The 22,858-nt window shown below is 43.2% G+C and overlaps 1 pseudogene; it reads right to left on the reverse strand.

Moving 5' to 3' along the window:
- Positions 1-10,390: 10,390 nt before the first annotated feature.
- Positions 10,391-10,898, reverse strand: LOC144264582 (small ribosomal subunit protein uS19 pseudogene; annotated as a pseudogene).
- Between the last annotated feature and the right edge of the window lie 11,960 nt (positions 10,899-22,858).

The following is a 22,858-nucleotide window of genomic DNA, read 5'->3' on the forward strand; positions in this document are numbered from 1 at the left end:
GCAGTGTCCCTTAGTTAAAAGATGCAGTGCAACTTTAGTACGCAATTTGCTTTGACCCCAGGATTTAGACATGACATTTCAACATTAGTTATCTGCTAGTGACATGTGACAGGGACACAGCCTGAGGTTCTGTGGCTCTAGGTCAGAGGTCAAGAGTGAAAAAACAACAAGAAATGAAAACCTACATGAAACGCCATGTTGTTACTGTTTGAACCTTTCTCTGTCTTTCACATCTGTGTTGCAAGAGGTGGACTGAAGTGGATACAGTTTGATAAGATTATTATTCAGAATTGTATCATTTTCGCTGGTCACAAACGAATGACAAAAATTTCATTTATTTTTCATTTTTATTTGTTAAAGGTGTGGGCCACGGCTAAGAGGGAAAAAACTGCATGTTATTATTTATATCCTGGTAGCAACCATTATGCACTGTTTTCCAGCTATGTACAAAATATAGTCCCTGCCCACAGAGTTTACACGCCAATAAAATGAGCAGTGTATAATGACTAGGGAAGAGGTGTAAAATACTCAAAATTATAAGATTTATATATTGTCTACTCTAAGTGATCCCTAATAAATCCTCTATCATACCATTATTGGCTAATTTCTTGTAGGTGTCAATTAAGCCTGTTGTAAGTAAAAATCAGTTGCATTTTAAGAAGTGGGGCTTAGGCTCTTAAGTCACTTTGGTGTTTTGGAAAATTTTGCCTTTACTGACTCAAGTCTTAGAGATGATGAGCACCTGTAACAGCCACTGATTCATATGCTCAGTAGCTTTCAGGATTGGGCCCTTTAACTGGGATATACACCTAAGACGACTAAATTCATGCCTGGCTTAAGTGGGTGCGACTCTAATTAAAGGCAAACAGAACGGCATCTGTTTCTGCCAGGGCTGAGGTTTAAAGCCTACAATTCTCGGTCTATATCAAGGGTGGCCAAACTTACTGGCCCTCCAAGCCACATACGACAATCTTCAGAAGTTTGAGAGCTGAGATCCCCCTCCCTACTGGACAGAAGCCACTACCCCACTGCAAGGCAGAGGTCCAGAGCAGCCCACTCCCAGTCTGGTAGGTGAGAGGAAGGTAGAGAATGGGTGGGTGGGGGGCTGTGGAAGGGCTCGTGAGCTGCACTTTAATGGTAAAAGAGCCACATGTGGCTCTCAAACCACAGTTTGGCCACCCCAGTCTGTATTATTCAAGGGGAGGGGGAAAGGGGTTGACTTCTATTGAAGATTTGCATAAGAGACAGTAGGATGTGGGCCAATATGTTGTAAAACTAAAATGAAAACATCCAAAATGTATTCCACAGCTCAGTGGGTGATATCAGGTTATAAAATGACCTGGGGAATTCAAAGGGAAAGTTGGTTTTCTTAAAAATTGGTCCAATCTATGTTGCATTTTAAAATTGATGGCAATGGCCGTTTGTCCCGTTTCCCTGTAGAAAGGGTAAAAGCAGATCACTAAGTGTGTTTGTTATGGGAAATTGCTGCCTGGAGCTGAAGGAGTGAGGACTGCCTTCCTGGCTGGCTGAAGGAGCAACAGGACCATGGACAGATCAGTCACTGGCAGCGAACTGGGGAGCAAGAGAGAGCTCTTGGCTAACTGCTGGGACTGAGTAAAAGACTTCAGCCATATAGTAAGGGTGAAGTGTTTGAGAAGGTGCTGGGCTACAGTGAAGTGGCCCAGGGAACAGAAACAGAGTTTAGTTAAAGGGACACAGTGGGCAGCTGATATTCATAGGGTTCCTTGGCTGGAACCAGTAGTGGGCGGGACTGGGTCCACCCCACTAGCCACTAGGGAAGTGGCATAAGTCCCAAAGAAGGGGAATGCACATAAGCCCAGGAAAGGGGATGAAGACCTGGCAGAGGGTCAGTCTTTAGGACTTTGATACCCCCCTGAAGGGGATTGGAGGGTTTAGTGGCCCAGCTGGGACCAGGAAGGGCCAGAGCAGGCAACGACTGTGTCTCCAGGGAGGAAACCCTGGGGGGATGGCCCTGTACTATGGCTGGGACTATTTAAAGACTCAGGGAGCTACAGAGATATTAATGGAGGGGTACTGGGATAAGCCCTATTGGACTATATACCTCAGAAGGGGTCTGTTTTGTTTCACATACAGATTGTGTGAGAGTCTTGGCTGGAGGGCTAAGTAACTGAAAACTTGCCTGAGAAACTACCGACAGAGGTCACAGTGGACTAAGAGTGTAGGCACACCCACTCAACCAGGGGGCTCCTGTGAGAGGTGGGTGCCCCCCAGTTATATAAAGATTATATTAACATTTTGTTTACACTAGAGCAAAGGGTATAAAGAAGGGCCTTGCAATGACTGATAAGAGCATAGGATGACACAGTGGGAAATTTGTTTACTAGCGCACACAAAAATAGCCTACTAAGGATGACAAACAACATTTCATTATGTAGATCTTAGACTGCTGCCAGGCTCTTAAGAATTAATTGTTGGGCGTTAGCCTTAGCTAAGGGTATTGGTGATATTATACACACATGTTCATACACAGTCTGAAACGACTGTACTGTAGTCCCTACCTTTTAATGTGAACCTTATTCAGGTCACTCTAGACCCTGTGGGACTTAGTTTTTGTTTACCATCTACTAGCTCAGACATGATTTGCTCTGGAGATGGCTGCTCAGAAACAACCTTTCTACAGAACGGAAAGTTTTTACCCAGGAGCTCCCAAGGGAATCAGTTGCAGATCCCTGTAGCGGCTGTAGAGGGGATACAAAAAAATGTATACTATAATACAAAGTCTTACCTAATTGAAACATAGTGTGGGTTTGCTTGTTTGCTTGCTTGGAGTGTCAAGCTGGCATCCTTGCAAAAGCAATGAACCCAGAAATGCAGTTAGTTCAGAAATATTCAGCTTGGTAGAGGAAATGCATAGGGAGGGTTTCTTTTCTGCCCCTCCGCAGCTTCAGTCTCACTGCAGTACGGGTCAAAGAACAAAAGCTGAGAAGAAATATCTGTACATATCCACAGCATGCAGCTGCTTGCCCTTGACATCTTGTAAATGACACTACAACAAGAAAAAAAGCTCTGACATTGAGTGCTCTAGTGTAAAATGAGGAGGGTGTTTAGGTTTGACCACTCAATGAGTATTCCATCCTACAAGCAATACAGTGTAACTAATACAGATCAGAGGGAAGCAGAATTTAGAAACATTTAACATTAGGAAGAACCTGATGGGGACACTACACCTTTATATAATTAGCAGTGCATCCTCCTAGCTATGTAGTACAGCAAAGGTGTTCAAAAACACGAATTGTGATTCTACACTAGCATTTAGAGCAGTGGTGGGCAACCTGCAGCCCACGGGCAACCTGCGGCCCATCAGGGTAATCTGATTGTGGGCCACAAGACATTGTGCTGATATTGACTATCTGCAGGCACGGCCCCCCGCAGCTCCCAGTCCCAACTTTTCCCTCTCCAAGTTCCTTGCAGATTGCTACATCTTTCCTTTTAATAATCCCCACCCTGCCTCTTCCTGCCACTGCTGCCTCAGCCCCACCCCCACTCCATCCCTTTCCCCAAGCTCCCACCCCACCCTGCCCCCTTTCTACCCCTCCCCCACTTCTTCCTGCCCCCACTCCTCCTCCTTCCCCCAGTGCCTCCTGCACGCTAAACAGCTGATTGCAGTGGGTAGGAGGCACTGGGAGGGAGGAGGAGGAGGCACTGATCTGCGGGGCCAGCGGTGGGTGCTCCATCCCCAGAGCACCCACGGAATCGGCACCCATGATAGAGATATGGCCTTTGCAAACCTGTCCATTGTAGCCTGTTCGACCTGATAGTCTATCAGGTCTTCAAACCTGTCTTCCATTTCTTGTTTCTGCTGTCGCTGTTGGTGGGGGACTTGCTTCTATCCTGTTGTTGCCTTCATTCTGTTGATTGGTATCCTGTTGGTCCTCTTTGTTGCTCAGATACTATATTTCTTTGAACTCTCCTACATCAGGCCAGCTGATGGACAAGGTCTTTCTAAGTCCTCCAAGTCCTGGCCTTGGTCCCATTTGTTTGGGTGCCAGCTGTCTGCTACTACTCTGGAGTTGCCTTCAGTTTGGTCCCCAAACCAGTCATGTGTCTGTAGCTTATATGTAGCCTCATATGACCTGTGTTCCACTGTCGCTTTGACTTTTGCCATTGCTTTTTGTGGCTATTTGATTGTTGGACCCAGACCTGATCACGTGTGTGTAGTGGCCTCAGGTCCTTGGGTTTTTTGTTGTAGTGAGTTGCCTGCCTAGCTTGGCATTCTATTAACTGGTTCTGTGTCCTGTCTATTATTTTTCCTCTGGGCTGCAGCAGACACTACCTCTTGTGGGTAGCAGAATCTTGGTTCTCTGGCCCATCAGTCCCTGTCCTGGGCTAGTCATCTAGTCACTGAGAGGGTGTGTTCCAATGGTCCAACATTGTCAGGTAGGGATCCCTTCCTGTCTATTTTGCCTTTGCCAGCAGTCTCTTGGCTGTCTTTACTAACTCTACCTTCTCATTGCTTTCTGGGTACTCAAGGGAAAATATTTTGTTCTCAAATTCTCATTTTTGGCATTGGAACATTTAAATTCTGGTGCAGTGTCATTGTCTGAGCATAGTGTGTCAGGTATTCCATAACTTGCAAAATGTGCCTCGGGTTTCCTGATCATAGTTCTTGCCTGAGCGCACTCCAGACAGTCCATCTCCCAGAAAGTGGAGTGGTAATCTTCTGTGACCATGTAGTTCCTGCCATCAAAATTAAGAGGTCTGTTCTGACCTTTTCCCAGGGTTGGGTTGGGATGTCATCAGGCTGTAGAGTCTTTCTGTTATCAATCACTATTGTCTTTGCACACTTTGCACTGTTCAGTGTAGCCGCTCATAACTGTGCATTCATGCCTGGCCAATTGATATCTTCCCTGGCTCATTTCATACATGCCTCTATCCCTACGTGTGGAGTGTGTCTCCATCTCATAATGTCAGAATTTAAATCTGCTGGGATTACTTCCCAGTCCTTTTAAACAAAATCTGCTCTTGCACACACAGCTCATCTCTCACATGGAAATTGTTAACTTGCAGTCTGTAGCATCACATCCTGTTCAGTGCTTTGTTGGATTGCCTGGAGCCCCCCACTGGAGATACAAAGATACAGCATGTTGATAGACATTCCAGTTCCACAGAGCCCTTGAGAGTAATCTGGAAGGTATGCTCTGCTCAGTGTATTTGTCACCAGTAGTGACATTCCTAGGCAATATGTTATCCTCAAATCTTAGTCCTGGAGTCTCAATAACATGTGATGTAGTCACGTGGGTGCACTCAGCAGTAGCTTCTCCTTGATGCTTTCTGTTGGCTTGTGATCAGACTGCACGTCCACCGTGAGCTCGAGGGTGAACTGATGGAATCATTCTATGTCAAAGAGCACAGCCAGTAGCTCCTTTTCGATCTGAGCACATCCCCTTTCCATGTCTGTCAGGACCCTATTAGCAAATGCTATGAGCTGCTGGGCACTGCATCGGTACTGCTCCTAGGATTCCTTCTGGGGCATTATGCTGTAGCTGTAGTGACTCTGGAGGGCTGTAGGACCCAAAGACTGGTGCCTTGCTTGTAATTCTCTTTACTCTTTCAAATGCCTGTTCTTGGGTCTCTGACCATTCCCACACAGCACTGTGGTGTGTTAAGGGTTCACAAGCTTTGGACAGGTGTGCGCAGAATTTAAAAGGACAGTTGGCTATCCCTATACATTAGTGAAATCCCTTCATATCCTTTGGTGTGGGCGTTTCTTTAATGGCTGTGTTTCTTAGAATCTGGTGGAGAGGTCAATTGATGTCCCATATTGGGGACTCAGTTCTCATCTTCAGTTTGTCCACATTCAGCTTAATGTTCTGCTCCTGGCATTTGTTTAGGCGTTTCCACAGATTACCTCCTGTTATCATGGTCCTGGATTACCTCCTCCTTGATATCTTTATAGATTGGCACTATATTTGCCCTTTTCCAATCCTCTGGAATCTCTCCCATCTTTCATGACTTTTTGAAGATAATTGCTAATGGTCATAGTGGATCACAAGCTAAATACGAGCCAAAAGTGTAACACTGTTGCAAAAAAAGCAAACATTATTCTGGGATGTATCAACAGGAGTGTTGTAAGCAAGACAGGAGAAGTAATCCTTCAGCTCTGCTCCACGCTGATTCGGCCTCAGCTGGAGTATTGTGTCCAGCTCTAGGTGCCACATTGCAGGAAAGATGTGGACAAATTAGAGAAAGTCCAGAGAAGTGCAACAAAAATGATTAAACATCTAGAAAACATGACCTATCAGGGAAGATTGAAAAAACTGGGATTGTTTAGTCTGGAGAATAGAAGACCGAGAGGGGACATAACAGTTTTCAAGTACATAAAACGTTGTTTCAAGGAGTAGGGAGAAAACCTCTGAGGATAGGACAAGAAGCAATGAGCTTAAATTGCAGCAAGGATGGTTTAGGTTGGACATTAGGAAAAACTTCCTAACCATCAGGGTAGTTAAGTAGTGAAATAAATTACCTAGGGAGATTGTGGAATCTCCATGAGTGGAGATTTCTAAGAGCAAGTTAGACAAACACCTCTCAGGGATGGTCTAGATAATGCTTAGTCCTGCCATGAGTGCAGGGGACTGCACTTGAGGTCCCTTCCAGTTCTATGATTCTATCTTCTTGTACATTAAGAATCTTATCAGCTATGATCTGGCTGTCTGGGATTCCCTCTAGCATAGTTGCTGGAACTAGAGGTGCTGGGGATGCTGCTGCACTTCCTGGCTTGAAGTGGTTTCCATCATATACAGGGTTTACAATTTGGTTCAATGGCTCTCAGCACCCCAACTATAAAAATTGTTCCAGCACCACTGCCCTCTAGTGCCTATTTCAGTTTACACTGGAACACCTCTTGGACTGAGTTGATGCCCAGAGGCATTCTCACCCAATGATACTTTCCAAAAGATGTGGCAAAAGTTATCAGGTGGCTGGCTCATCTAGCTTAACATGCCAGAATCCATTCTTGACATCACAAACAGTTACTACTTTTGGCCTGGATAAATCAGGTAGTATGTACTCCGTCATTGGTAATATTTAGTGACTTCTTTTCAATGCTCTGTTCCAGTGGTGTTGGATCAATGCAGGTCCTCAGTTTACCTAAAGGTTTTCTTATCACAATGAGGCTGCTGGTTCGCTCTGTGCTAGTTTCAATGGGTGTAATGATGCCTCTTGTTTACCGGCTTGCCAACTCCTTGTTTAGTGGCTCCTCCAGAATTCTGCGTTTTAGTAGTCTAGCAGGCTGCACATGAGGGTCTATTTGTAACTGTATCTTGCCCCCTGGGTGTTAATCTCCTTAAAATATGCCCTTATATTGTTAGAATGCTGGACGGGACCCATGATGACAGTTCTCCCTCCTCTCTCAAGTAGAGGATATTGTAGTGTTGTGTTTCCTTATTGCCCCCAGAATGGTTTTGTTGCATCTCACCAGCACTTAGTTACATTTCTCCAATCTAATATTGCTGCTTATCAGTATTGTTGGGATTATGTTGTAGCTGGCTCTGCAATCCATCCGGAATCAAATTAGTTGTTAATCCAATAGCAGATATGGCAATAGAATGGCTGGTAGCTTTCTTTTGCAGTGCATGTATGTTGAGAGCTTTTGATTTGCTCAAGTCACGTTGCAAGATATAGGAATGCTCATTGGAAGGCTCTATATCATCAGTCGCTGCTTGTACTGATTAATTTTCTTCCTAGGGTTACTGTGGCATTGGGGCATAGTGTTTCTGCTTCTCACAGCCCTTACACTATTGCCCATAGGCTCAGCATTTTTCTATTTTTTGTATCACTTTTCAAAATCTATACACTGGGGACCATGATGCCTCCATGCTTGGTCGGTCTGTCTCTGTCCTACTTCCTGCATTCCATTAGCTTGAGCCAGTGTACGTGTTCTGAACTAGAGGCTATCATTGTTTAGATCTTTTCTTTGGGAAGTTCAGCTGCCCTTGCTGTTTGCAAACATTTCTTTAGAATTAGATCTGTTTCTTTCAACAATCTCTCCCATAAGCTGGAATCACATGTTCCACAGATGATCCTGTCTTTAATTTGGGAATCTTTAATGTCTCCAGAATTATATGTGGAGTTCAGAGTACTCAGCCATGTAATGTAGCTGTTCCCTTGTTTGCATCTTGGTTTTGCAAAAAGAAAAGGAGGACTTGTGGCACCTTAGAGACTAACCAATTTATTAGAGCATAAGCTTTCGTGAGCTACACCTCACTTCATCGGATGCATGCAGTGGAAAATAAAGTGGGGAGATTTTATATACACAGAGAACATGAAACAATGGGTCTTACCATACAGACTGTAACAAGAGTGATCAGGTAAGGTGAGCTATTACCAGCAGGAGAGCATGGGGGAGGGACGACGACGGGGACCATTTGTAGTGATAATCAAGGTGAGCCATTTCCAGCATTTGACAAGAACATCTGAGGAACAGTGGGGGGAGGGGGGAATAAACAAGGGGAAATAGTTTTTCTAATGACACATCCACTCCCAGTCTTCATTCAAGTCTAAGTAATCGTATCCAGTTTGCAAATTAATTCCAATTCAGCAGTCTCTCCTTGGAGTCTGTTTTTGAAGTTTCTTTGTTGAAGAATTGCCACTTTTAGGTCTGCGCTACATTGATGACATCTTCATCATCTGGACCCATGGAAAAGAAGCCCTTGAGGAATTCCACCATGATTTCAACAATTTCCACCCCACCACCATCTCAGCCTGGACCAGTCCACACAAGAGATCCACTTCCTGGACACTACAGTGCTAATAAACAATGGTCACATAAACACCACCCAATACCAGAAACCTACTGACCGCTATACCTACCTACATGCCTCTAGCTTTCATCCAGACCACACCACACGATCCATTGTCTACAGCCAAGCTCCACAATACAACTGCATTTGCTCCTACCCCTCAGACAGAGACAAACACCAACAAGATATCTCTCAAGCGTTCTTACAACTACACTACCCACCTGCTGAAGTGAAGAAACAGATTGACAGAGCCAGAAGAGTACCCAGAAGTTACCTACTACAGGACAGGCCCAACAAAGAAAATAACAGAACGCCACTAGCTATCACCTTCAGCCCCCAACTAAAACCTCTCCAACGCATCATCAAAGATCTACAACCTATCCTGAAGGACGACCCATCACTTTCACAGATCTTGGGAGACAGGCCAGTCCCTTGCTTACAGATAGCCCCCCAGCCTGAAACAAATACTCACCAGTAACCACACACCACACAACAGAACCGCTAACCCAGGAACCTATCCTTGCAACAAAGCCCATTGGCAACTGTGTCCACATATCTATTCAGGGGACACCATCAGTGTGGCTGATGTGATTAGCCCCTATATCAGAGGCTCGTTCACCTGCGCATCTACCAATGTGATATATGCCATCATGTACCAGCAATGCCCCCCTGCCATGTACATTGGTCAAACTGGACAGTCTCTACGTAAAAGAATAAATGGACACAAATCAGACGTCAAAAATTATAACATTCAAAAACCAGTTGGAGAACACTTCAATCTCTTTGGTCACTCGATTACAGACCTAAAAGTGGCAATTCTTCAACAAAAAAACTTCAAAAACAGACTCCAAGGAGAGACTGCTGAATTGGAATTAAGTTGCAAACTGGATACAATTAACTTAGGCTTAAATAAAGACTGGGAGTGGATGGGTCATTACATAAAGTAAAACTATTTCTCCTTGTTTATTCCCCCCCCCATTGTTTCTCACAGATTCTTGTCAACTGCTGGAAATGGCCCACCTTGATTATCACTACAAAAGGTTCCTTCCTCCACCACTGTCCTGCTGGTAATAGCTCACCTTACGTGATCACTCTGGTTACAGTCTGTATGGTAAGACCCATTGTTTCATGTTCTCTGTGTATATAAAATCTCCCCACTATATTTTCCACTGAATGCATCCAATGAAGTGAGCTGTAGCTCACGAAAGCTTATGCTCAAATAAATTGGTTAGTCTCTAAGGTGCCACAAGTGCTCCTTTTCTTTTTACAGATACAGACTAACACGGCTGCTACTCTGAAACCTGTCATCTTGGTTTTGATGGGGGAAAGGGAGGGTGATTTCTCTCCTGGTCAAATCCTGAATGCTTTTATCACCTGTTCCAGTGTTTCAGACAATATTCCTTGCAATGGTGTCTAACTAGCTTTTTTTCCATTTCCCACAATGAAATAATAAATAAAAGCTTTACTTTCATTTTCTTATCTTTATCCCTCTTGGTCATCTCTGTGCAGGCTCAGTTCTTGTTTCTACGCTTGTGCAACTTTGTCTGAAAATCCAGCATTCCTAGTGGTCCGAGTCTCTCCATGCTGCCTGTTTTATCTGCCTTAGGATGTTTTTTTTTTTTTTTCGGGCAGGAGCATTTTCTTTATTTACATATAGAAAACATTTTCCCGAAGCATCATCTATTTCAGAGGAATGAACCTCGATGTGTGGGTGGCGCCGAGACCAGGTCTGCTGTGTTTCACTGGCTTGTAAGTGATGGAAAACTCACCCAGGTAGTGGCCAATCATCTCGGGCTTGATTTCCACCTGGTTGAAGGTTTTGCCGTTGTATACGCCAACCATGCTGCCCACCATCTTGGGGAGGATGATCATGTCGCCCAGGTGAGTTTTGACTACCTCTGGCTTCTCCATGGGAGGAGCCTCCTTCTTGGCCTTGCAAAGGTGCTTCAGGAAGAAATGCTGCTTACGACGCAGGCTGCGGTTCAGATGCCTGCGCTGGCGAACACTGTACAGCTGTATCAGCTGCTTGTAGGACATATCGAGGAGCTGATCCAGATCAACACCTCTATAGGTGAATTTCCTAAAGGTCCGTTTCTTCTTCTGTTCACCTTCCGCCATCTTGGCTGCATCTCTTTGGCTGTTTATTTTCCTGTTAATCACACTCTTCCTTGATGTGTCTCTCACTAGACTGACTACAGGTGCTGGTACTCCATGTTTCTAAACTTATTTACAGTGATGCTGTAACTACAGCTAGCATTCAAGCTGTGTGTGCAAACACATTGATTTCCTGTTAATTCCTTCAAACTCTTCCCTCCTGCAACTTGTGTTCCTCCTTCCCTGTTCCAAGCATGTTGCTATTAGGGTAACAGTTTGCCCCATTGTCTTTTGAGTGTATGCTTGGTGTTGTTACTCGGGCAGCCATTGTGCCACCTTCATACATAGATCCCATTGATCTTTGAGATTGCAGGTATCTAATAAGTATTCCACTTTGCCCAATATGCAATAACTTCGCCTCACTGACCAGGTCACATACAGTATTCATAAAATTGCATAGCAGTATTCGTAATATTATTGCATATCAGCTCCATGTCTGTCAGTTTCCCTTTCAGAGGAAAGAGTGCTGTGCTGTCCTTTAGATGACATGTAAAATTGAGGCATTTGTCACTCATGGTCAAGTGACAGTGAAAGATTCTGTTGTGAAGGTCTGACTTTGGCCAATTCCAACTTTTGTGAGTACTTTTTGGTCATATAAAATTCCTCCTGCAGATTCTATTGAGGACACATTCTTCTCTTCCTCTCCTAAAAACTGTGGTGTAATATAGTTGGGGTAATGATTGCCGCATTCTAATCAAACATGACTGCTTTTCAGTGGTGGGTAAATGACCTTGACTGCCTTTATATAGAGTTTGGGACTATTATATAAAGCATGTATTTCTTCCTCATGATCCAATTATAATTTTTGGACTTATTTTTTATATACAGGTATTCTTCCATTCTTAGTGGGTCACATTCATGGATGAATTTACTGCACTGTGAACATACTTCAGGATATAGGCTAAGGGTTTTTCAAATTTCTTCTTAGTGTGGACCACAACTTAATAGAGTATCCCTGATAATGTCACGGCAAACCTGGTAGCTGAACTTTGTGACTTTGTCTTCTCCCATAACTATTTCACATTTGGGGACAATGTATACCTTCAAATCAGCGGCACTGCTATGGGTACCCACATGGCCCCACAGTATGCCAACATTTTTATGGCTGACTTAGAACAACGCTTCCTCAGCTCTCGTCCCCCAATGCCCCTACTCTACTTGCACTACATTGATGACATCTTCATCATCTAGACCCATGGAAAAGAAGCCCTTGAGGAATTCCACCATGATTTCAACAATTTCCATCCCACCATCAACCTCAGCCTGGACCAGTCCACACAAGAGATCTGCTTCCTGGACACTACACTGCTAATAAGTGATGGTCACATAAACACCACCCTGTACCAGAAACCTACTGACCGCTATACCTACCTACATGCCTCTAGCTTTCATCCAGACCACACCACACGATCCATTGTCTACAGCCAAGCTCCACAATACAACCGCATTTGCTCCTACCCCTCAGACAAAGACAAACACCTACAAGGTCTCTATCAAGCGTTCTTACAACTACACTACCCACCTGCTGAAGTGAAGAAACAGATTGACAGAGCCAGAAGAGTACCCAGAAGTTACCTACTACAGGACAGGCCCAACAAAGAAAATAACAGAACGCCACTAGCCATCGCCTTCAGCCCCCAACTAAAACCTCTCCAACGCATCATCAAAGATCTACAACCTATCCTGAAGGACGACCCATCACTCTCACAGATCTTGGGAGACAGGCTAGTCCTTGCTTACAGATAGCCCTCCAGCCTGAAACTCACCAGTAAACACCCCCCCCCCCACCTCCAGTTCCTCAGATGTTCTTGTCAACTGCTGGAAATGGCCCACCTTGATTATCACCTTGATTATTTCTACAAAATGTCCCCCTCCTCCTCCCGCACTCTCCTGCTGGTCCTGTTAGTCTCTAAGGTGCCACAAGTACGCCTTTTCTTTTTGCGGATACAGACTAACACGGCTGCTGAAAACTTAATAGAGGGAGTTTTTCTCTTCGGCTCCTCCCCAGTCCTCCTCTCCCCTGTGTGACTGTGTTGTCCATGTCCACCTAATAGTGATCACACACAACATCTTTGGGGTAACTACAGTTGCTTATTTAGAGAAGTAATATTTTGACATATATTGTTACGAATTACACCTGGTAGGACATGCACACAAATGCTATGAATTACACCTGGTAGGACACGCACACAAATGCTGCGAATTATACCTGGTAGGTCACGCACAGTTCGAATCTAGGCTGAGGCACATAAACAAAGTCCACAACTGCAGAGTTCCCAAAAAACACCAAGTTTATTACGCTCGAGCGTGGTGCCCCCCTGCTAGCCAGGAGGGGACCCCGAATACAGATTATACAAAGGTTATATACTTTTTAGTAAAGCATGTTGCCCTCGTGCATCGGAAACCTTAGCCAATAAACAAACCCTTTTTTTATCTACCACCTATCCCTGCTTGTTGCATTCCTCGTGCTAAACTAGTATGTTATTTACACAGCATGGTCCTAAAGCGATGCATCAGTAACTTTTATTATCAGGATGGGAGGCCTCACATCAAAGGCCAGGAGATAGGGAGTTAGGGACTGACAAAAAACAGATACTGGGAGTCAAGGCAGGCTGGAGACAAGGAGGAGGATTTTCACAGGAATGCAGAAGACACACTCCTCCTGGTGCATGATGTGCTTGCTTTTAGACAATGGTGGGCCCCAAACCAAAATGGAGTCACATGTGCTAACTTTTCCTTAACAATATTTAATTACTGTTGATCTTTTAATGATAAAGCAATCTAAGCCACTGGCAAGTGCTCCAAAGTTTGAGATCTACTGATCTAGGCTTTTTGGCTGCCACATGTGTGGTGATGGACTCTTTGCATCACCACACGAAATAATCGGTTATGTGCTATATTCGTTTACAATTCCAATATGTCCTCTTATACTCCCAAAGGGTCATGAGAATAAGAGTAGTTCTGTCTAAATGCCGGGAAAGACAGAAGTGCCAAGGATCTGGTTTAGTTTTTATCATCTCTGGATTAATTTTGGATAATTGAAGAGACACAGTGGTCCAGACCCTCAGCTGTAGTAGTTTAATGTAGCTGTAACTAAAGTATGTGGAGCTATGTTGTTTTACACCAGCTGAGGATCTGGACTAGTGTAGTTGGCAAAATATCGATCCCAAACGGAGTCAATTTATTTGTCTGTGTTATATATTGTGTTTTCTACGATTCTTTTCTCTGCCAAGGAATCAGAATGCAGCATTCACCTTTCTTTCTCTTACCAGCTGAGGCCTCCAGAGATTAGAGAGTTCTTGAATGGTGACTGTTTAGCTAATATCTCAGGAGGCATTTTTACTTGTGGAATTTTGAATGATTATCCTGGGAAATTATTCCTGCTCTCTGATGGCTTATTTCCATATCTTTCCTGAAGTGAAAACATTTATGGCCTACCTGTTAAAATTAAAGAATTGTTTGATGAGATATGACCAGCAATAAAATAACTAGGCAGTATTATGTCTCAGTAAAATTATCATCTTATTATTACTTATAATGCCTGTGATTGTGACTGCTAGATGCTTCTTTACAAATTCAAAAGCCTCTCTAATAATAAAATAATAATAATAATATGTACTTGTAGGGTGACAAGTTTCATCATATTGCTTCAACCTCTAAGTGGTTTATTAATTATGAGGGAGACCTAAATGGAAACAGTAATTAACTAAAGGCCTCAGAATGTCACTATTTAACACGTTGCACATGACATGCCTTTCTCTTTTCATGTACAAAATTCTGAGCACCAAGATGCTCTAGAAAAGAAAAAAGAAGGTGAAGACCCTCATTGATACTATAACACCTAAGTATCAGCAGTGAGCCCTTATTCTGAAGTGTCTAGCCAGCCCATTTTAGCATTACTTGCCCCAAGAGGATCTTCCTGAATAAGAGATGTTAATTCCTGTATACAGCAGATAATCCACCTGTAAACCTTTGGTTGCCTCCACTTTCTTAAAATTAGCATGGTATCTTGCCAGCATAACAGATATGCATAAGTGTTGGTATATAAGAGAAGTCTGGGTATTAGGCAACCTGATTTCCATCCAAGAATGTAGTGTCATGGATTTGGCTAAGGCGTATTCCATTATTCCTGCAGTTTAGCACTAGATTAACTCTGCTAAATCAGGCTGCACGAGCTGATGGGGAAGGAGGGGGGGACAGAACCAAACAAATAACCGTCCTTGACCAGCCCTCTATTGCCGGCAATTATGTACTTGGCAAAAATGTTTTTGTGGCACAACTGTATTTCCTGCTAATTGCTCAGCCCAGCGTGGGAAACATAGAGGTGACCTTCTGTGGCTTCCCCTTGTGTACATTTTCTGCTGAATAGGGCAGAAAAAGAGTTCCAGTTGGAGTGTAGCAAACCTGCTTAATAAATCATGCTTCAAGAACATGACCTGCAATATCATACTCAGCTATATTGAAACGAGAATGCTTCCATTAGCAATCTTTTTCCTGGCAGAGGTAAGAAAACCTTGAATAGGGATGGATCCTAGCAATAACTATACATTCTTGAAGGCAAACAAATGAAAACATGTGAGTTACTGATAATGTAGTAATTGCACAGCAATCCCAGTCCATGCTGCCCTGAAAACACCATCAAACTTAACTCGCATCTTTCCCCAAAGTTTCATTTTTTGAAACTTAATTGCAACAAAAAACTAACATGCTATTTTGTTTCTCTTCCTCCTCCCTTAAAAATTAAAATTAAAATCTAAAGTGGAACTGAATCAAAACTTGGGACTCCAAGCAGCTCCACCCTTGGGAAAGCCTGGATTGGGAATTGATATTTCTGGCTGACTGCTATTTCTACCCAGCTCTAGTTCCATACCCTGGCAACAGTCTAATTGCTGACGAGTGGTACACTATCAGTGAGACCAAACCTGTCTTCTTCTAACACAAAATGGAGTGTCATGATTGCTTTCAAATTTAGACCTATATTAGACTGGCTTGGTACTCGGATTATTAGATATTTCTGTAACCCTTCTGCAGCAACCAGGGCCAGGTTCAATATCTAGGGGTTCCTTTCCAACGATACAGCATAGAACCAGCTTGAGTTCCCACCCAGTAACCTGGGAAAATTACACAGCACTTCTGGGCACCTCTGAGAGGCAATACTTCCCCACTCACAAACAGAGTCTGAGTGTGGAAAAGAAACTTTTAATGAAAGGAGGGCAGTCACCCAACATTAATTAGGGAAAATGTCACAGTCATAAAACTGTGATCAGGACACCCACCCTAGAGTGTGTGTGGGGCAGTGCCTTCTGCCTCTTGTTCTTGAATTCTATAACCAACGGTTCCATTACTGTGCCCCCTCACCATACACCACCCATGGTAGTTGCCCTTGGACAGTGAGGACACAACTCTGAGTTCACCTCCCACCAGGGGAAGAAGGTACCTTGCTTGCTGTGTCATTTGAGCATATGCTCTGGCTGGCCACCCCGACAGTTTCTCACTGCCTGGCCAGCCACTATTTCTCAGCTGACTGCTTTCCACTCTCCTGATGGCCATCTGTCACTCACCTCCTGCTGCTATCTGCCTCTCTGCTGTGACTTCTGTCGATCAGTCTCAGTGATTTTTAGCTCTCAGCAGACTGGGCAGAAACACTGCCCCACCACAAGTGATTTTAGCTCTTATTGAGTACTTAGGATAACAAAAGGCTCCTAATAAAGCCTATTTATCTCTATTTTTGAATGGGGGGGAGAAACAGGCTCAACCAGAGTGGGGCCCCTTAGGGAGAGTCTACATCTCCTGGCTGGGACACCTGTCCCCACCCCTCTTACTTTCACAGGAGTCTGACATTAGAGCCCCTGGTTTAAAGAGGTCCTTTCAGCTGAGGGCGAGCCCCTCATTTGAGACAGGTGAAGCACAGGTCTGCTCCCCTTTATTTGTACAATAAAGACAACAATGTTTCACTACCCCCTACATCAGGGGTCTCAAACACATGGCTCAGGGGGGCTATTTCCTGCAGCCCGCCCCCGGCCTACCTCCAGGCCAGGGGTGGGCAAACTACAGCACGCGGGATTGCCCCCCAGTGGCACAGCGAGCCCCACGCCGCTCCCTGAAGCAGCCGGCACAACGGCCTGGGGTTGGGGATTGGGGGGGCAGAAGACTCCGTGCAGTGCCATGGCTTCCAGGCACCGCCTCCCGCATCTCCCATTGGCTGGGAACAGGGAACCACAGCCAATGGGAGCTTCAGGGGAGGTACCTAGAGGAGCAGCAAGGCAGCGCACGGAGCCCTGTGCCCTTGCTCCCCTGGGCTGCAGGGACATGATTCTGGTTGCTTCCCAGAGCAGAGCAGTGCAGGGGCCGGGGGCCAGGGCAGGCATGCACACAGGTGTGTGCCACTTCCACCCTGGATCCTGCATCCCTCCTGCACCCCAACTCCCTGCCCTGAGCCCCCTGCTGCACCCCAGCCCCCTGCCACACGCTGCACTCTGACCCCCCTGTAGCACCCCGAACCCCTCCTGCACCCCCTGAGGGGCGGAGTTGGGGTGGGGACGTTGGTGAAGGGGTTGGAATGGGGGCAGGGAAGAGGTGGGGCCGGGGGCAGCGAAGGGCGAGGTGTCAGTGATGCAGCCCTCGGGCCAATGCACTAGTTCTCATGTGGCCTCGTGGTCATTTGAGTTTGAGACCCCTGCCCTACATTCAGTACTAAAGTGATTTGTAACCCAACACCAGTCAAAGTTGATCAATTTGAGCAACACAGCTCTCTCTATCTGCTGGATATCGTGGCAGCGTAGGTGGGTTCATATAAATACAGTTTGCTCCTGAAATCTCTCCTCCACCTGGCTAGGTGACAGGGGAGAACTTCTTCAGACCCTGCTTACATTTTAAAACTTCCTAGCTCAATGCTGTTACTTGGACTGATATGTTTATGAAGCTTTTAATTCCAAATGTATGGTTGACAACCACTAACAAGTTTATTCATACACATTTTACTTATTTATCACCAGATTAGAGAATTGGTTCATGAGTAGTAGATCATGAAACAGAAAAGCAAGATATGGGGGGGGGGGAGAACGGGGGTAGCTAATTTATTCATGTCAACTTCTATTAGTGCCTATATAATGCTTCAGTCACTTTGCTCACTGCAAACCACACAGTAATAAAATAGTACATATTAAAAGACTATATAATGCAATCAAATGCCTACCTGCTAAATTAATAAAATAATAATGCATCCCACAGCTAATCACGCCTTCCAGCCTCCTACCCCCAATGGCTTCAATGCAAGTTGCAAGTGCTGCTCAAGAGCAGGCATGAGCATAATGTTTCCTATATTGAACAAGTGTCTGCCCTCATCTGAACCACTATGTCTAATGATGAAACGCCCCTGTGTTAGGGAAGGTGTAGTGAATGCTGAAAAGGTCCAGAGGAAGGCAATGACGAGGGCTTAGGTATACAGGAACGTTAATGTGGTGTTATGAGCTGGCTTAAACTTGATGGATTGAGTTAAAAACTTGTGGCAATTGATGGATGTCTGGTGTGAATGTTTGCTTCGCATCATTGTAAAGCTGAGTTAATCACAAGCCCCCACCTTAGACAAAAGGAGTATGTGAACCCATGCACATGGTTTGGATTGTGTGGGTAGAGGGTTGGGTTTTTTGTTTTTTTTTTGTCTGAGTATTGTTTTAGAAAAGTGTGTGGAGGTGAGAGAGAGAGAAGACAGGGGTTAGGGGACCATGGACCACAAATAGAAACATAAAAAGACTATCCACAATGTAGGTAACATAAATTAGCTTTTATTTACTAATGTTTACAAAAGATGTGTGGTACATACCACTGCTAAAGTTCATCTGGTGCTAAAATATCTTGTCTGTTGGGAGATATTGTCTTGAAATGTATTATAAAGAAAAGTATGAAGAAAAACTATATATTTTTTCACATCTTTGTCTCTTCCAGTGGTCGGTTCATGAAGTCTTGAATGGCCTGGTGTAGAGTTACCCATTTATTAACTGAGGTTTTCAAAGCAGTAATCCATCTGAAAGAGAGGAAAGACCAACAACAGCCACTGAATGGGTGTCATATGTGCACTTGGAAGATAAAATTCTCTTGAAATTGTTTTTTATAAATCTGTTGTACTGTCTTGTCACTAAAAATGCTAATAAGTGGACTGGAGACAGTGGGAAGGGAAGAACTGGCTATAAGAGCAACATATCTGGGCACAAGTTTCCAAATTAATTAATAGCTTCTCATTATAAGTCAAATCCTACAACTTTTAGTCTTAGGGACATCAGTGGGAGTTTTTTCTGCACTAAGACTACAGAATGTAGCTTTTAGAAAATGACTTCATAGGCAATTTTTTTAATTATGATGATCAGTGTTGGAAGTAATTCATCTGTGAGAACTAGAAGTACCTACTTTTCACTTAGTCTGACCTATCATGAAAGGCACTCAGGTGCTTCCATTTAGTATGACTACTCACACATCCTTATGAGAGCTACCATCACAAAGTTCCCTCTTGAACTGCCGCAATTCAGCCTTGCTATAACTCCAGTGATGACAATAACAGAACTCATGACTCACATGTGCCAGCATATTTTGCTGCAGTGCGACTAAAACTAATGTTACGGAGAGATGAAAGCAAGCAGGTGAAAACAAAAGGGAAAGATTTTAGCAAACATTCTTGAACCACAGTGTTCTTACTTGCTCTAAGAGTTTGGCAAAGAGAAGTGAAACAAAGATCTCCATTTACCGTTTGTTTTCATTTACATTCTCTGCACATAAGTAGAAGGTTTGAAACTCTTCAGATGGGGGTTTCATTTCAATTACAGATCTCCTGGAGCCAAGTGTCTGTTCGCTTACAGTGTAACCTTGCAGGTAAATCCCACCTAGAGAAAGGGAAACAGCACAAATAGAGAGTGGTATGAACCACTTGTTGGTGTAAACTGCATATGTGCCAAGTTCTTTCCTTCTACTTAGCAACGGAAAGGTTTTTACATTCTCTTTTCAGAGACCGAGGCAGTGATGCTTCCAAAAATAATGTAACAGAGAATTAAAATACATATACATAAAAATATTTAGTGAAAAAACATTAATGTCCATTTTTACTTTGAAAAGTGACTGGAGAAATGGCAGTTCCTCAGTTACAATGATTTCCAGATCAAATGTATTCAGTTTACAAGTAAAACAAATATTTGTTTTTCTTACCTGCCAGCCCTGCAATTCTACCTGAGATATAAAAGTCAAACTGAGTTCTTTTAATTTTGCACATCATCACCATCAATGAAGGTTCTACAAATCTTTGGATGAAAAACACTATACAACTGCTAAATATTTTTATTACTACTGTCCAAATTTTGCCCTCTGTTACACCTGTGCTCTCCATGGTGTTGCAAAGATGAAACTGATCTGTCCCTTACTGGAACTTAGTAAATAAATTTGTTGCTACATGAAAAGTATTGAAATCCAGCTCAGTCCCTTTTGGCTGCATTGACTCTACAGGGATAATGGAAATAGAAAGCATTAGAAAGGTACTTATGTCACTTATGTCAGCAGATATGAATATGAATACACAGATAGCAGTTCCTTTGAGTAAGAAAATGCCATTTTTACATAGCACTTTTCAAAACGAAACAGGGCACTAGGGCTCTGACTTGAAGTGTCAATAGCAGAGATATAAAGGCTTAAAATGATTATGGGTCCAAATGCTCACAATAGCCTTAACCCATGTTCTACATTCATACACAGAAAATCATGCAGCCAGCTTTTTGAACTCACAGTTTTGGGGGCAAACCTCAAAATGTGGGTGTGTAATTTTGGTCATGAGAATTTAGAAGTTGCTTTTGCAAATGTGGCTCATTTTTTCAAGTATTTTAGACACATCATTTTACCTGCTTTCAAATAATTATTACCTGGTGATGGATCCTGCTTCCACTGAAATCAATGAAAGTGTTACCAGCAGCTTTGATGGGAATAAGATCAGCTGTAAATAAGGAGTGGACTCCATATAGTTTCTTTCAGTGTGTTTACTACTGAGCTGTTACTGTGTGCAATTCCAACACAGTGCCAGTAATTTATACAATTCCTTTTCATTTGTAGTTGTTCATGCTGGCTGGCACATAGGTTGGTAGTACCGATGTAAGGATTTCTTAGAAAGAATTTAGCTTGTTATTAAATATGAATGGACAAAAATATATAATTTTGACAGCTTTTGATTTTTATTGTCCCTTTAAATTCAGAAAGAGAGGCAAATTTCAAAATTCTAAGCTCCTGCTGGTGGTAGTAGTTCCCTTTCTTTGAAGTGTTGCCAAAAGCAACCAAGGCAGTTAACTCTGAAGAGTGGGCGTTACATACATAACAGCTACGTACTTTTCATGACCTATTCATCTATGCCTCAGTGTCAGTGACTACACTTCCCTAAGAAATAATAACTGTTCAGTTTATGGTTACATGGTGGATAATGGGCTTGAAAGTAATTCTGGGTGACATTTTTCAGACTTTTTAAAATGAAAAATGCAGACTTGAGTTGACTGAAACATTTTGCAAATTCATGTTGAATTCACCAAATTGTTTCTCCAACTGAAATACCAAACCCAAACATTCCTTCCCAAAACCTTTCCTTTTCATTTTTTAAAACTACCAATTTCAATTTGTTGATTTAAAAGGACTTTTCCTTTCAAATTTTACTTTAATTTTATTTTAAAAGATTTTTTAAAATCCTCAAAAATGAAATGTTTTGTTCAACCCAAAAGGAAATTTTGAGATTTTCAATTTGCTGGAAAATTTTAAAAGTTTTTGTTTCAGGTCAACCTGAACTGTTCAGCCACTGAACTGAAACATAAGTTATTTACGCAACTCTACTTAAATGTCCCAGGAAGCTGATTCAAAGTTTATCAAAGTTTGTCTTCCAAATTGTGAGTCCTACATTAATAGTCCTACTGACATCATATCAGGTACCAAGGAGATACCAGTTAACACATTGTCAGTGGAAACTGTGTTTGTAAGGTACAATCTGCAATAAGATTGGAACAGTTCAGAAAAGGAGTTAGGATAGCAAGAGAAGATCCACTACAATGTCAAAGAAAGCTGGTTTGGTTTATTTTAAACAATAGTGTATTTAAAGACCAGAAGGGCATGAGGCTGAGAAGTTAGAGCACAGAACTAACCTCCCAAAATACCTGATCACTAATTCTAGTTCTGCTACTGATTCACTGTATGACTTTGGGCAAGTTTCTGTCTCAGTATTCAACCCCAGAGAGATATTGTAAGCACTAGTTATTTCATTGTTGTACAACCCTTTGAAGCTAAAGAGTGCTATATTATTATTATTTATTATTAAAGAGTGCTAAAGATTATTATTAAATTATAATACAAAACCTCTTTGTTGACTGAATTGTAACAAATAGTAAAATACTGTCCAATACAGCAGCTAAATGTATTTCCCCAATAGGTAGAGGAATGAGAAAAGAGTAGCCAATCAGGCAGGAACATACAAGGTGAGAGAAATCTGAAGTGTATAAGAAAATCACACAGAGTTAACAAGTTTTCTAATGTGTGCAGCTAATGACAGTATATATGCTATCATGTTGGGGGCTTGGCCTCATCCCCTAGCAAGCTTACCATTAGGACCAGACATCCAATTAGTGTTGCTACATATGCTGAAGGGAAGCCTGGTCCCTCAACATGTGTAACAGGCAGAGCTCCACCCTCCTCCTCTCTGCAGTGTACCTGAAGCCCTAGTGAAGTGGTCTGTCCTTTGATCTGAGAGCAACCCTCTTTAGTGCCTCCTACCTCCAACTCCTCAGGACTGGGAGCAGCAAATTTCCTGGCCCTGAGCCTCATCCCCCTTTCTAGGTGACTGCTGCCCCCCTCCCTGCTGCTCCATCTTCTTGAAACACCCCTTCTCCCCAGTGCTGTGCTGGTCCCAATTGCCAGTACTA

Source organism: Eretmochelys imbricata, chromosome 5, assembly GCF_965152235.1.
Source record: "Eretmochelys imbricata isolate rEreImb1 chromosome 5, rEreImb1.hap1, whole genome shotgun sequence".
Lineage (NCBI taxonomy): Eukaryota > Metazoa > Chordata > Testudines > Cheloniidae > Eretmochelys > Eretmochelys imbricata.